General features: G+C 38.5%; 1 protein-coding gene across 1 annotated transcript in view; it reads right to left on the bottom strand.

The window, feature by feature from the left end:
• The window catches only part of RPS6KA5 (ribosomal protein S6 kinase A5), a 179,092-nt gene that overhangs the window by 56,316 nt on the left and 107,249 nt on the right, over positions 1-15,527 (bottom strand). The window lies entirely within an intron of this gene.

Genomic DNA, 15,527 nt, shown 5'->3' with positions numbered 1-15,527 from the left:
ATCATAGCCTTTAAGATCTTTTATTTTGATTTAGAGAGGGGCAACCAGACAAACAGAATTGAATGAAGAGAAATAGGAATAGAAACAGACTCCCAGGGGCGCCTGGGTGGCTCAGTGGGTTAAAGCCTCTGCCTTTGACTCAGGTCATGATCCCGGGGTCCTGGGATCAAGCCCCACATCGGGCTCTCTGCTCAGCAGGAAGCCTGCTTCCTCCTCTCTCTCTGCCTACCTGTGATCTCTGTCTGTCAAATAAATAAATAAAATCTTAAGAAAAAAAAAAAAAGGAAACAGACTCCCAGGCATGTACAGGAATTTGGCATATGACAGAAGTTACCTTTCAAATCAGTAGAGAAAAGATTAACTATTTGATGATAGTTTAGTCAACGGGGTTAATCTATAAAAAGAGATATAATAAGATCCTCACTTTGTTTTTATACAAAAATTAATTCCCAGTAAATTAAAAATTTTAAAGTGCTAATTTTTTTAAAAAGAAAAGCAAATATCTTACTGCATTGAGATAAAAAGAGATCTTGTTTTAAAAAATTCAGAGAAATCAACAATCCAATTTTACACCTCAAGGAACTGGAAAATGAAGAACAAACTAAACCAAACTAAACAAACTAAAGTTAGCAGCACAAAAGAAATAAGTAGACCATAAATAAATGAAACAGAGAAAAGAAAAACAATAGAAAAAGTTTAACAAAATAAGAGTTGGTTTTTTGAAAATATCAACAAGACTGAAAAAATCTTAGCTAGATTAAAAAAAAGATAAGATTCAAATAAGTAAAATCAGAAATGAAAGAGAAGATGTTATAAGAAGCTGCTATGAATAATTATACACCAACAAACTGGATAATCTAGAATGGATAAATTCCTAGAAACATACAAGTTATCAAGACTGAATCATGAAGAAATAGAAAATCTGAACAGACACATAATCAGTAAGGAGACTGAATCAACAATCAAAAACCTCCTCCCAGAAAAGCTCAGGACCAGATGGCTTACAGAAAATTCTAAAAAAAACCCTTAAAGAAGTAGTAAGACCAATCCTCCTCAATTTTACAAAAAACTGAAGAGAAGCCTTCCAAAGTCGTTGGATGAAGGCAGCATTACTCTGATACCAAATTCAGCGAGAGATACTGCAAGAAAACTACAGACTTATATTTCTGATGAAGACTGATACAAAAATCCCACTTAGATACTAGCAGATCAAACTCATCAACACATTTAAAGGTTTATGTGACATGACCAAGTGAGGCTTATTCCTGGAATACAAGGATAGTTCAAGACTTGAAAGTCAATCAATGTAAAACACTGCATTAACAGAATGAAGAACAAAAAACCACAAGATCACTTCAACTGATGCAGAAAAAGCATTTGACAAACTTCAATGCCCTTTCATGATAAAAACACTCAACAACAAAGAAGGAATAGAAAGAAACTACCTCCATATAGTAAAGACCATATATGAAAAGCCCACAGATACTCAATGGTGAAAAACTGAAGCTTTTCCTCTAAGATCAGGAACAAGGGAAGGCTGCTCTTACCACTTCTATTCAATACAGAACTAGAAGTCCTAGCCAGAGCAGTTAGGCAAAAACAAACAAACAAACAAACAAACAAATGACATCCAAAATTGAAAGGAAAAAATAAAATTATCTCTATTTGTAGATGACATAATCTTATATGTAGAACACCCTAAAGATTCCACACAAAAAACTACTAGAACCACATTGAGATACAAGTTTACACCAGTTAGAATGGCCAAAATCAGCAAGACAGGAAACAACGTGTGTTGGAGAGGATGTGGAGAAAGGGGAACCCCCTTACACTGTTGGTGGGAATGCAAGTTGGTGCAGCCACTTTGGAGAACAGTGTGGAAATTCCTTAAGAAATTAAAAATAGAGCTTCCCTATGACCCTGCAATTGCACTACTGGGTATTTATCCCAAAGATAAGATGTAGTGAAAAGAAGGGCCATCTGTACCCCAATGTTCATAGCAGCAATGGTCACGGTCGCCAAACTATGGAAAGAACCAAGATGCCCTTCAACGGACGCATGGATAAGGAAGATATGGTCCATATACACTATGGAGTATTATGCCTCCATCAGAAAGGATGAATACGCAACTTTTGTATCAACATGGACGGGACTGTCAGAGATTATGCTGAATGAAATAAGTCAAGCAGAGAGAGTCAATTATCTTATGGTTTCACTTATTTGTGGAGCATAACAAATAACACAGAGGACACGGGGAGATGGAGAGGAGAAGGGAGTTGAGGGAAATTGGAAGGGGAGGTGAACCATGAGAGACTATAGACTCTGAGAAACAACCTGAGGGTTTTGAAGGGGCGGGGCGGGGTGGGAGGTTGAGGGAGCCGGGTGGTGGGTATAATGGAGGGCACGCACTGCATGGAGCACTGGGTGTGGTGCAAAAACAATGAATTCTGTTACGCCGAAAAGAAAAAAAAGAAAGGAAAAAAAACTATTAGAATAAGCACATACAGCAACGTTACAGAATATGAGATCAACATACAAATATCAGTTATATTTCTTTATACTGACAATGAACAATCCAAAAAAAATTAAGGGGAAAACATCCCATTTAAAATAGCATCAAGAATAATAAAATGATCAGGAAATAACTTAACCAATAAGTCAAAAGACCTGACAATGAACATGATAAAATATTGTGAAAGGAATTAAGGGAGAGAGAAATAAAAGGAAAGACATCACCTGCTTGTGTATTAGAAGACATAGTATGTGAAAATGTCCATACTATCATACCCAGAGTAATCTAGAGATCCAATGTAATTCCTTTCAAAATCCCGATGGCATTTTTTGCAAAGAAAAAAATATATTAAAATTCATATGAAATCTCAAGGGACCCTGAATAGCCAAAACAAACTTGAAAGAGAAGAACCCAGTTGGCAGTGTCACACTTTCTGATTTCAAAACATATTACAGAGCTACAGTAAACAATACATCTTTGTAGTGGAATTAAGACAGACATACCGAGCAAGGAACAAAATAAAGAGCCCAGAAATAAACCTTAGAGTGCTTTCAGTCAAATGATCTTCTTCAACAAGGGTGTCAAGACCACATGTTAAGCAAAGGATGGTCTCTTCAACAGATGATGCTGGGAAAAATGGACAATTGCATGCAAAAGAATGAAGTTGGGCCCTTACTTTACAACAAATACAAAAGTTAACTCAAAATGGACTAAAGATCTAAATGCAAGACCTAAAACTATAAAACTCCTAGAAGAAACAGAGGGAAAGTTTCATGACACTAGATTTGGCAAGTATTTTTTGGATATGATACCAAAACCACAGGCAACAAAAGCTGACAAATGGGACGATATTAAAATTAAAAACTTCCTTGCACCAAAGGAAACAAAGTGGAAAGACAACCTACAGAACAGGACAGAAAATTTACAAATTGCAAATCAGGTAAGTGGTTAATATTCAGAATATATAAAGAACTACAAATCAACAAGAAAAAAGCAAATAACCTGATTAAAAACCAGGCAAAGAATTTCAACAGACATTCTCCCAAAGATGATAAACAAGAGACCAAAAACCACATGAAGAGATGTGCAACATCACTAATCATGAGAGAAATGCAAATAAAAACTATAATGAGATATTACCTCATACTCATTAGGAGGGCTGCTATCAAAAAGGCGGAAATACTAAGTATGGGTGAGGATGTGGAGAAACTGGAACACTTGCACATTGCTGGTGGGAATGGAAAATGGTGCAGCCTCTATGGGACACATTAAGGATGTTCCTCAAAAAAAATTAAAAATAAAATTATTATGGGGGAAATAAATAAAATAATATAATCATATGATCCAGTAATTCTACTTCTGGATATATATCCAGAGGAGCTTTAAGCAATATCTCAAAGAGGTATTTGTATACCTATGTTCAATGCAGCATTATTTGCAACAGCCAATAAGTGGAAGCAACCCAAATGTCCATTAGTGGATGAAAGGATAAACAAAGTATGATATATACATATATTACAATATTTTTTGGCCTTAAAAAAGAAGGAAATCCCATCACATGCTACAACATTAATGAACCTTGAGGACATTATGTTAACTGAAGTAAGCCAGTCACAAAGATAAATACTGTATGATTCTATTTATATTAGGTATCTAAAGTAGTCAAACTCACAGAAACACAAAGTAAAATGGTGATTGCCAGAGGCTAGGAGGAGAGAAAACTGAGGAGTTATTGCTCAATGGGCACAGAGTTTAGTTTTACAAGATAAAATATTTCTAGAGACCTGTTGCACAATAATGTGAATATAGTTAATACAATTGATGTACACTTAAAAATAGTTTAGATGATAATTTTTGTTTTAAAATTTTAAAATTAAAAAGTTATATTTTGCCACAATTAAATTTTTTAAAAATAATTGAATGTAAATATGAAAAGATGAGTAAATTTGATTTTATTAAAATATTAAATCTGATGATGGCAAAAATATCATTAAAGACAAGTGAAGACTTGGAAAAGAAATAAAGTATATAATCACAAATGACAGGTATTTAGAATATTTAAAGTACTGCAGAAAACCAGTAATACCTGAAAAAACTTGCAACACTAAGAAAACACAGAAACCTAAATGTATCTCAGCAGGAGAATGGAGAAGTAAACTGGGTAATTCATTTCAAATATTATACAGAAGCTAAAATAAATGAAATACTTTCATATTTATCAACTTGGATAAATTTCAAAAAGTCAAAATACTTTGCAATATGATATGCCATTTATGTACATTTTAGGAACATAAGCTAACAGTATATATAGTTTATGGATATATACATATGAAGTAGGGGTACTAAAACAAGATTAAATTCAACCCACCATCTACTAGTCTTTGCCTGCACTTGTTAAGCTAAATGTGGAGTAAAACACAGAATCAGGCTGACCAATTTCACTTTAAATCCAAGACCATGAGCCTCAAGTGGGCTTTGAATGCTGTCCAGCGAACACACTCATTCCCTAATCCATTCACTCTCCCATAGACGTGGCTACTTATTTTATATCTTCTCCTCTCTCCTCAAACTCCAGTGTCTCCTTTTCCTTCCTCACTTTCAGTGAGAACATAGAAGCAATCAGAAAAGACCTTCCATAAGCTCCCATTAGCACTTCTTGACAGTCATGTGCATTTGGGCCCAGCAACTCACCCTTCTCTCTTCCTAAGGATGAACTGATGAGGCCCCTAGCTAAGGGCGGCTTCCCCACTTATGCACTGAGTTTATCTCTCCCAAGGTCAGCATTCCAGCAATCTTCTCCCTACCTCCCATTATTATATTGACCCCCACTTCCTTTCCCGGAATGTGTCAACCAGCATATGATGTCTGTCATTTCTCCTACCTTGAAATAAAAAGACCTCTCTTGACCCACTCCATCCTCTGCGTCCTCCTCACACGATTTCACTATTCCTTTTTACCGAGTTGCCTTAGGTCGGAGGACGAAGTGTTAATTCCCATTAGCTCTCTCCTGTGATTTAGACTGAGCCAATGCTCAATCTCCAATCCTCACCTTATTTGTCCTTAACAACAGTACCTGACATAGTTGATCACGTTCATCCTGGAAACATTTCTTCACTTGCTCCCAAGACAACACACTTGTCTATTTTCTTCGAGCTTCCCAGTCCCTTCTTCCCAGTCTCCTTTGCTGGTGCTTCCTACTCAAGTCAGAGAAGCCTGGGCTTCAGGGCTCTGTCCCCTTTTCTTTCCTATCTGTATTTACTCTGTTGATACACTCCTCTATTTCTTTTTTTTGAAAAATATTTTATTTATTTATTTGAGAAAAGAGATAGAGAGCAGGGAGGAAGAATGAGAGGGAGAAGCAACTTCCCACTGAGCAGAGAGCCCAACGCGGGGCTCAATCTCAGGATCCCAGGATCACAGCCTGAGCAGAAGGCAGACATTTAACCGACTGAGCCACCCAGGTGCCCCTCTCCTCCATTTTCATGATTTTAAATATTACTTACATATTGGCAAATTCCACATTTATATCTCTACATGAGACTTCTCCCCCACTCTCTAGACTCAGATCTCCTACTGCCTGCTGACATCTCTGTAAGTCTAATAGTCTCAAATTCAAGCTGCATAAGTGCACTCTTCTACCTACCTGAAATCTTTCCATCAAAAGCCCACCTCATGCTAGTTAATAGCAACTTCATTCTTTCAGCCACTTTGGCCAAAAACCTTAGGGCTCCCCTGATTCTTCTTGCTCTCTCAAATCCCATGTCCACCACATCAAGGAATTTCATTATCTCTAATGTCAAAATGTATCTAAAATCTGACTACTTATTCCAATTTACTCTGTCGCTCCACTGTCTAAAGCATTACCATCGTTTGGTCAGATTAGTGCAACAATTTCCTAACTGGTCTCCATGCATCTAGACTTGCCCCACTATAAGAACATTACGCCTGGCAAACAGAATTACTCTTCTAAAACAAGTCAGATCATCTCACTCATCTACTCAAAATTTCCAACGGCCCCCATTTCACTTAAAGAAATCACAGTCCTTACAACAGTCTTCAATGCTCTGCATGATCTGTACAATCCTTCCTCCATGTCCTTACTTCCTGCTACTCTGAGCCTCACTCATTCTGTACACTTACACGGTATTCCTCCTTGTTCCACAAACAGCCCAGGCATATTCCTACCTTGGATCTTTCACGCTGATCTCTCTGATCTAAAAATCTCTGATCTAAAAAAAGATCTAAAAATCTCTTTACTAAGATACTAATATGGTTCACACTCTCACTTCCTTCATGTCTCTATTCAACTCTCACCTTCTCAGCTAGACCATTCCTGAACCTGTTTTAAAAGTCCAACTTTTTCAAGTGCCTGGGTGGCTCAGTTCATTAAGTGTCTGACTCTTGATCTCAGCTCAGGTCATGATCTCAAGGTTGTGAGGTCAAGCCATGTGTTGGGCTCTGAGCCGGGCATGGAACCTGCTTAAGATTTTCTCCCTCCCTTTGCCCCTACCCATCCCCCCCTTTTTTTTTAATATTTTATTTATTTATTTGACAGGGAGAGATCATAAGTAGGCAGAGAGGCAGAGAGAGAGAGAGGGAAGCAGGCTCCCTGCTGAGCAGAGAGCCCGATGCGGGACTCGATCCCAGGACCCTGAGATCATGACCTGAGCCGAAGGCAGCGGCTTAACCCACTGAGCCACCCAGGCGCCCCCTACCCATCCCCTTTAAAAAAAAAAAAAAAATGCAACCTCTTCTCACCCTGATAGTCCCTATCCCTTTTTCCTAATGTATTTGTCTTCTTCTAACTTCCCACTATCTAACACATTTTATACGTATTTTACTTATTTACTTGTTTTTGTCTATTTTGTTCATTGCTAGATTCCAATGCCAGATAGAACAGTGCCTGGATCACAGCAGACATTCAACTGATGTTTGCTGAATGAGTGGGAAAAAATGCAAAATGTTTATAACTGTATATGTGAATAGTGGGTGCACAGATTCTGTTGTATCATTTTAAACATTTTTATTATAGTTAAATATTTCATAACATAAAAAATCAAAAAGAAATTTGAAAGACATAAGCATTTATCAATCAAACTTATGCAATGTTAGTTAACATTCCAGAATATTTTTTGCTAAATACACATTAAGGCTTTGAAAGTCCCTGACACTCAGCATGGCTTTTAAGTACCTTGTCTTTCTTTTTAGAAAATAGATAAAAATGATCTATTTTCAGATGAATACATTCTATATTAATATAGAAAAATGTGACTGCTAAATACAATTTTCAAGTAAATAAAAATTATATATATTTAAACCCGATTTCAACAAATGGACTATATTACAGAAGTTTCTGTGAAAAGACTCTCCACTTAAAAGTTGTCCCCACTTGGGTGCCTGGGTGGCTCAGTGGGTTAAGCCTCTGCCTTCGGCTCAGTTCATGATCTCAGGGTCCTGGGATCGAGTTAGGGAGCCTGCTTCCTCCTCTCTCTCTCTCTGTCTGCCTCTCTGCCTACTTGTGATCTCTGTCAAATAAATAAATAAAATCTTAAAAAAAAAAAGTCATCCCCACTTGCACTATGATGTCATTTACATTAAACCTGCCCTCTGAACTTGTGCACTGAACTTGCCTTAAAATTAGAAAGAGTATTACAGTAAATCTTACCAGAGCCAGTAATTTCTACTGTAAGAAAAGTTATAAAGCAATCTGTGAGGCAGACATCTGAGGGCAAATTCCTGTCTGTGTCCCTCCCCTCCTCCTGTCCAAATGTAAGGAATCCACTCCAACATCTGGCAGAAGAACTCTACCAAAAATGGCAGAAACTAATGTGCTAGCATCTGTATACTGTGTAATACCGCTTAAGTAGAAGAAAGACTGGGGCAATGGAAAAATGCTCTGACTGGTTTCTAGATCTCCTATTTTCCCAACACTTCCATCTCAACATTTACCCTAAAATAACTAAAATTATCCCAGAGTCACTGATTTTCGTGAATAACTGATAGGACTTATTTACAGAGACCTAATACATTCCTTTTTTTTTTTTTTTTAAGATTTTATTTATCTGTCAGAGAAAGAGAGAGAACAAGCCTGTGAGGGAGCACAAGCAGGTGGAGCAGCGGGCAGAGGGAGAAGCAGGCTCCCTGCTGAGCAAGGAGCCCAAGTGGATGTGGGTGGGGGCTCTATCCCAGGACACTGGGATCATAACCTGAGAGAAGGCAGATGCTTAACCATCGGAGCCCCCCAGGCACCCCAACGTAATACGTTCTTTAGGAGCATATACAAATAAAAAGAACTTGTCAACACACACCAGCGCGGATCAACTGAGGAAGGGGACAACTGAGGAAGTAACAAAAGCTTCCTTAGAGAGTAGGGTTATCTGATTCCTAAAGCAAACATGCTCTTTAAGGATCCTGAAACTCACCTAGGCCTGAGATGAATATGTCACAACAGCAGAATATTGCAAATGATATTATTAACTAGTCATTTACTAAAGAGAGGCATAATTTAAAACTTTCCTACAAATCAGAAAAGGGAGAGTAATTTTTATTTTAAAGATTTTATTTATTTATTTGACAGAGAGAGAGAGCACAAGCAGGCAGAGCAGCAGGTAGAGAGAGAGGGAGAAGCAAGCTCCCTGTTGAGCAGAGAGCCTGACATGGGCTCGATCCCACCTGGGATCATGGCCTGAGCTAAAGGCAGACGCTTAACTAAGCCACCCAGGTGCCCCAATAGAGAGCAATTTAAGATTCTCATCTGTGTATTTTAGTTTTGCTCACGGTAATCTAAAATTTGAACAGTATGTCTTAAAAGCAGAAACCGGTATTTTTTACTGCTTCACACTATAGAACATACTTTCATGAGCATCAGCTGATTGTGGGATATGATGATTCTATAAATTAGATACAACAGCTATTACTTTACAGAGGAAGAAACTAAGACTGAGAGGGGCTAAGGACTGGGGCTTGCCCAGTGTCACACAGCTACAGACGGGAGACCTGAAAAAGACCCTCTTCCTTCAATACATGTCCTATCCACTATACACAAAGGCCACTTACATGTTCAAAAAGTTACTGAATAACATACCCTTTACTAAGCAAAGGTGCATTTTTCTATTTTCTGGAAAGAGAAAATAGTCACTAATCCATAGGCCTTTCCTTAGGCAATAACGTCTTCGATATCAGCCACAGCAACTTCTTTCAAGATATGTCTCCAAAGGCAAAGGAAACAAAAGCAAAAATGAACTTTTGGGATTTCATCAAGATCAAAAGCTTCTGCACAGCAAAGGAAACAGTCAACAAAACAAAGAGGCAACCCACGGAATGGGAGAAGATATTTGCAAATGATAGTACAGACAAAAGGTTGATATCCAGGATCTATAAAGAACTCCTCAAACTCAACACACACAAAACAGATAATCATATCAAAAAATGGGCAGAAGATATGAACAGACACTTCTCCAATGAAGACATACAAATGGCTATCAGACACATGAAAAAATGTTCATCATCACTAGCCATCAGGGAGATTCAAATTAAAACCACATTGAGATACCACCTCACACCAGTTAGAATGGCCAAAATTAGCAAGACAGGAAACAACGTGTATTGGAGAGGATGTGGAGAAAGGGGAACCCTCTTACACTGTCGGTGGGAATGCAAGTTGGTGCAGCCACTTTAGAGAACAGTGTGGAAATTCCTTAAGAAATTAAAAATAGAGCTTCCCTATGACCCTGCAATTGCACTACTGGGTATTTACCCCAAAGATACAGATGTAGTGAAAAGAAGGGCCATTTGTACCCCAATGTTTATAGCAGCAATGGCCATGGTCGCCAAACTATGGAAAGAACCAAGATGCCCTTCAAGGGACGCATGGATAAGGAAGATGTGGTCCATATACACTATGGAGTACTAAACCTCCATCAGAAAGGATGAATACCCAACTTTTGTAGCAATGTGGACGGGACTGGAAGAGCTTATGCTAAGTGAAATAAGTCAAGCAGAGAGAGTCAAGTATCATATGGTTTCACTTATTTGTGGAGCATAACAAATAACATGGAAGACATGGGGAGATGGAGAGGAGAAGGGAGTTGAAGGAAATTGGAAGGGGAGGTGAACCATGAGAGACTATGCTCTCTGAAAAACAACCTGAGGGTTTTGAAGGGACGGGGGGGGGGGGGGGAGGTTGAGGGAACCAGGTGGTGGGTATTAGGGAGGGCATGTATTGCCTGGAGCACTGGGTGTGGTGCAAAAACAATGAATACTGTTATGCTGAAAAGAAATAAAAAATAAAAATTAAAAAAAAAGTACAGCTACCATGGAAGTATGATTAGTTTAGCTACTTCTATTTTAAATGTTGGGGACATTATTTTTCTGCTAGTTTTATTTAGCTACCTGTAGATTTACATTAATAATCTGTTGTGATTTTTAAAAAATGTTCAGTGTGAAATTATAAAAACACAGAATGCATATGCCATATACAAGTACAGGGTAACTAATAGGACATTAATGTATCATTTTGACATTATTTGTTCATAAACAGGTAAAAACAGACCCCCTTTAAATATCTTTATAGTCTTCAGTGTTAGAATCATATACCCAATACCAGCAGAATGTCTGACTCACAGTAGGAACTCAACAAATGTTTGCTGAATTGTACTCTCATGAGATTCTATGAAGGACATAGACTAGCCTGCAAATATTTATAAATGTCTTCTTTTAGTCTCAGAATCTCAAGGGATTTATCAGATTCTATGACTGAGAAAAGAACATATGAAAAGTATCAAATTTGTAAAGTGTCCATTATCATATAAAAGATTTTAAAGATTTCTACAATAAACCAATTTTATCCTGTATACACTCCAGTCTAGCAAACTATAATCTAGAAATAACTACTTATAGGCATATTTGACAAACACCTCCAGAATATAGGCTTATTAGGGTAAGGGATTTGTTATGTTTACCAGTGTATTTCTAGGGTCTAAGTACAATACTCAACATATAGTACTCAATTAATATTTGCTCAATTACTCAATTAATGAGTACACGGATGAATATTATACCATGAGCAGAAACTTTAACTGTTATTTTAAAAGTATATTTTTTTTGTACTCAGTAAATTCCTAAAAATTAGTAGAAATACATTCCCCAGACCCAGTGAGGGCAGAATCTATCACACACAAAACAGCAACATACTGAAAGAGAAGCATATTTGGATGGGGGAAGGTTAGTTCAGTTTTGGATATGTTGAGCTCAAGCAGTCTATGAGAGCATCATGTGGAAATACATCACGAGCATATTTGGATCTGGAGTCTAGAAGAGAGGTCAGGGTTGCCATGTATTTTGAGGAATCACCAGCATAAAGGGGAGAGTAGAGCATAAAGAGAGAAGAGTACCTAGTATTGAACTGAGAGGAACCCCTGGGTAGAAGAGGAAGAGGCTGCAAAAGACAGTGACAGAGAAAAAGGAAAGCCAGGGGAGTGTGGTGTCACGTGAGCCAAGGAGAGAGGCGATATCTGCTCAACATTACTAGGTAGTCAAATAAGAAAAGACTACAAAGTATCTAAAACTGAGGTCAATGGTGACCTTGACAAGAAGGCTTACAGTCAGTCAGTCGGTGTGCAAGTCAAATTGGAGTAGACTAAGGAGTGACATGTGGGTAAGTAAAGAGAGTGTGCAGACAAATACCGAGAACAACAGCACAAGAGCTGGAAAGGAATATGGAATTCTGAATAGATTCTGTTTATCTATTGGTCCGTCCGTCCGTCTGTCCATCTGTCCAACCATCCATCCATCCATCCATCCATCTTCAAAATTTTAAAACAGGAGAGACTAGGCATGCTTAAATGATGACAAAAGACCAAGAGGACGAGGAGAAAAGTCAGTTGGAGCTGGAGTTATAGAATCTTTCTGTATACACTGGAAACCAAGGAGGAGACTCCTTAAGCTACAATTTTAACCAAAAACCAATAAGGCAGAATAGGGATAGACAAAAAAGAAACTCATTCCAAGAAAGACGGTATTTCGATATGAGGGAGTAAGGGTGCCACGTGAAACCAAAAGGGAATGCTAACTATTCAAAACAGAAATCGTTTGGGGGGAATATTTTTAAGGTGGAAAGAATCTAGGCAGGGAAACTTGCTGAACAGGTGCTGGGTAGAATTAGGGGAGCAAAGAACCACTAGGTCCTGTTGTAGGAGTCTCAGAGAGGGATAGTTCTTACCCCAGCCCTGAGAGTTAAACCTGAAGCCTAGTGTGACAGTGTGTCCTCTATGCGAAGAGGAGAACGAGCTGCTGGTCTGAGAGGAAGAGATGAAAGTGGAAAGCTTAATGATGCAGACACTAACACATAACTGTATTAAATGCAGCTAGGTTGTATTCAGTGAATAATAAAATCTATGTTATTTCTCCACCTCAGATTGAATCTCAGTATTTAATTTTTTAATAAAGATTTTATTTATTTGACAGACAGAGATCACAAGTAGGCAGAAAGGCAGGCAGAGAGAGAGGGGGAAGCAGGCTCCCTGCTGAGCAGAGAGCCCGATATGGGGCTCCATCCCAGGACCCTGAGATCATGACCTGAGCTGAAGGCAGAGGCTTAACCCACTGAGCTGCCCAGGCACCCCCCGGTACTTCATTGTTAAAAAAGATTTTATTTATGTATTTATTTGAGAGAAGCCAGTGGGAGGGGCACAGAGGGAGAGAATCTCAAACAAACTCTGTTGAGCGTGGGGCCTGACATAGGCCTTGATCTCATGACACTGAGATCATGACGTGAGCCAAACCAAGAGCTGGATGCTTAACCGGTTGAGCCACCCAGGTACCCCCAACCCGATATTTCATTTTTGTACCTAAACAACTAAGTGTTCAAAACCTATGGTATCCGACAAGACCTCCCCTGTTCCCTTGCCGAAGAGCTGCTGACATGATTAACGGAACATACAAGTCTCTCTTGTGAGGAGGGCCAGGTTGATTTAGTCACGTGGCATTTCTGATTAATTTGTATTTCTGTATTAGAACTCAGCAACTCTTATCCACGCTTGATTTTTGTTTATTTTTGCTCTGTCCCAGGGCCAAAGTCTGTCAAACGATCAGCCACACATACCCATAAATACAGGAGTCACTAAGCGATTCTTTTCAGTGGTGTCTTATCAGAACCAGCCTAATGTCTAGTATGGAGAAGGCCTTCAACAGAATGAGCAAATGCATGGATGGTTCCATGGAGAGAGGAGAAGGCGATCACCTAATCTCTCCACATGGGTGTGCTTCACATGCCAAGGAACCTTTGGCCATCTCTTGAAGCCCACTGACCCTTCTCAAAACAGTGGTTTAAAATGCACAGTATGACAGAGAAACTATAATCCCATTGGAATAGAGACACAAGAAACTAATCACCGAAATATAGTGAAATCAAAATAGAAAAAGAAACAGTGACTTTATCACAAATGTGGTTCTGTGGTATGTGCTGGGCTTGTCAAGTCACAGACATCTCTGTAGAAGAATATGGCTGGACTCGTTTACTGGCAACACCACCACCTGACAACATCTGCAGTTTCTGTTCTCAGTTTCTCAGAGGAACCCTCTAAACTCCTGTGAAGGAAGCCGTGTTCTCAGAATGAAGAGAAAGAAAGAGGCCATGGGAGCTCCATGACTCACTGTGTCATTTTTTCACTTCAACTACTAGTTCCTTTGTTGGGTCCTCACCTTTAGGCCATTGTCCCTGAAGGCAGGCTTTCTTGTTAACACTCTCAGTCTTCCTTGAAGGTAAGGAAAGCATGGTGGCCTAGGTGATTCAGGTAGACTGCAGCTGGGAGGGGGCTCCCTGTTTCTCATACAGACTTGCTACAACCATATCCCCTGCGCTCCTACTTTGAGGGACACCTGGTGCCCTCACTTCCTGACCCTGTCTGGGAGCCAGAAGAGGAAATTATCTTGCTTTGGGGATTCTCATGTTACTAGCTTAGGATTCAACTGTGATCAGAAATGCTATCTGAGTTACAACTAGATTTCCTGTTGTTCATCTTCCAAAATTTGCTTGCTATTTTCTTCCTTCTCTTTTGAGAACGTGTCTATTTTACTCCCTTCCTTTTGCATAGGGGATTTGGTGAGGAAGCCATGGTAGACATATTTAACCTGTCACATCTTACTGAAGTAGCCATGAAAAGTTTTACAAAGTAGAAAAAGTTTTAAAAATCAGACTTTGAAGTAAATTCCTCAAAAATTCATCCATTTTATAACTACGATTTTTCTATCAGATATAATCAGTATAATTATAACCACAACTTCATGAAGGCAGATACCACTTCGACTTCTTCACTATTGCATCATCTAGTACCAAGCCTAGAAGAGGTCGTCAATAAATACTTACTGAGTAAGTGAACTGAATGACTACGGATACGATAAAAAACTGGGATCTTTAGTTCTATAGTTTCAGCACTTACAGAATTCACCTAGGACTGCTTTGGCAGTATTGTAAAAAGCAAACAACCAGAAACAGACACACCTGATGTGGGACTCAAGAATGATGTGTTTGACACCACAAAGTCCTTCACTATGAAAACTACACTGTAATTCTGTATTTTATACCAATAAATTCTTAGATAAAAAAAAGCTGGCACTCAAATTTACCTCCTTATTTTGCATAACCAGTAGTATAAAAATGTATTTTTCATTACAACTGCTAAGTAAATAGTATCTAAATTAGAACTAGCAGATGTACATTTTAAAATGTCATTAAATGCATATGTAATAGTAAACATGTACTAATTAATACTGAAAATGCAAAGTCCTCCATATTTAAAACCTGCACATTACCTATTACATTTTAGTTCATATGAGCAAAAACAGCAAGGTTATTAAAGAAGTTGGCCTAGTAGATCCTTGTCATTTTTGTCAAGTGAATTCTAAGGGACATCAGGACATGTCCTACTTTGTAAATATAATGTAAACTCTATGTCCTTTGTTTTGTAATTCTCTATCGGGTACCAACTAAGGCATAATTCTCCTGAAGGGCCCAAAG

This window comes from Meles meles, chromosome 6 (genome assembly GCF_922984935.1).
Source record: "Meles meles chromosome 6, mMelMel3.1 paternal haplotype, whole genome shotgun sequence".
Classification (NCBI taxonomy): domain Eukaryota; kingdom Metazoa; phylum Chordata; class Mammalia; order Carnivora; family Mustelidae; genus Meles; species Meles meles.
This window is presented reverse-complemented; position numbering and strand designations above follow the sequence as displayed.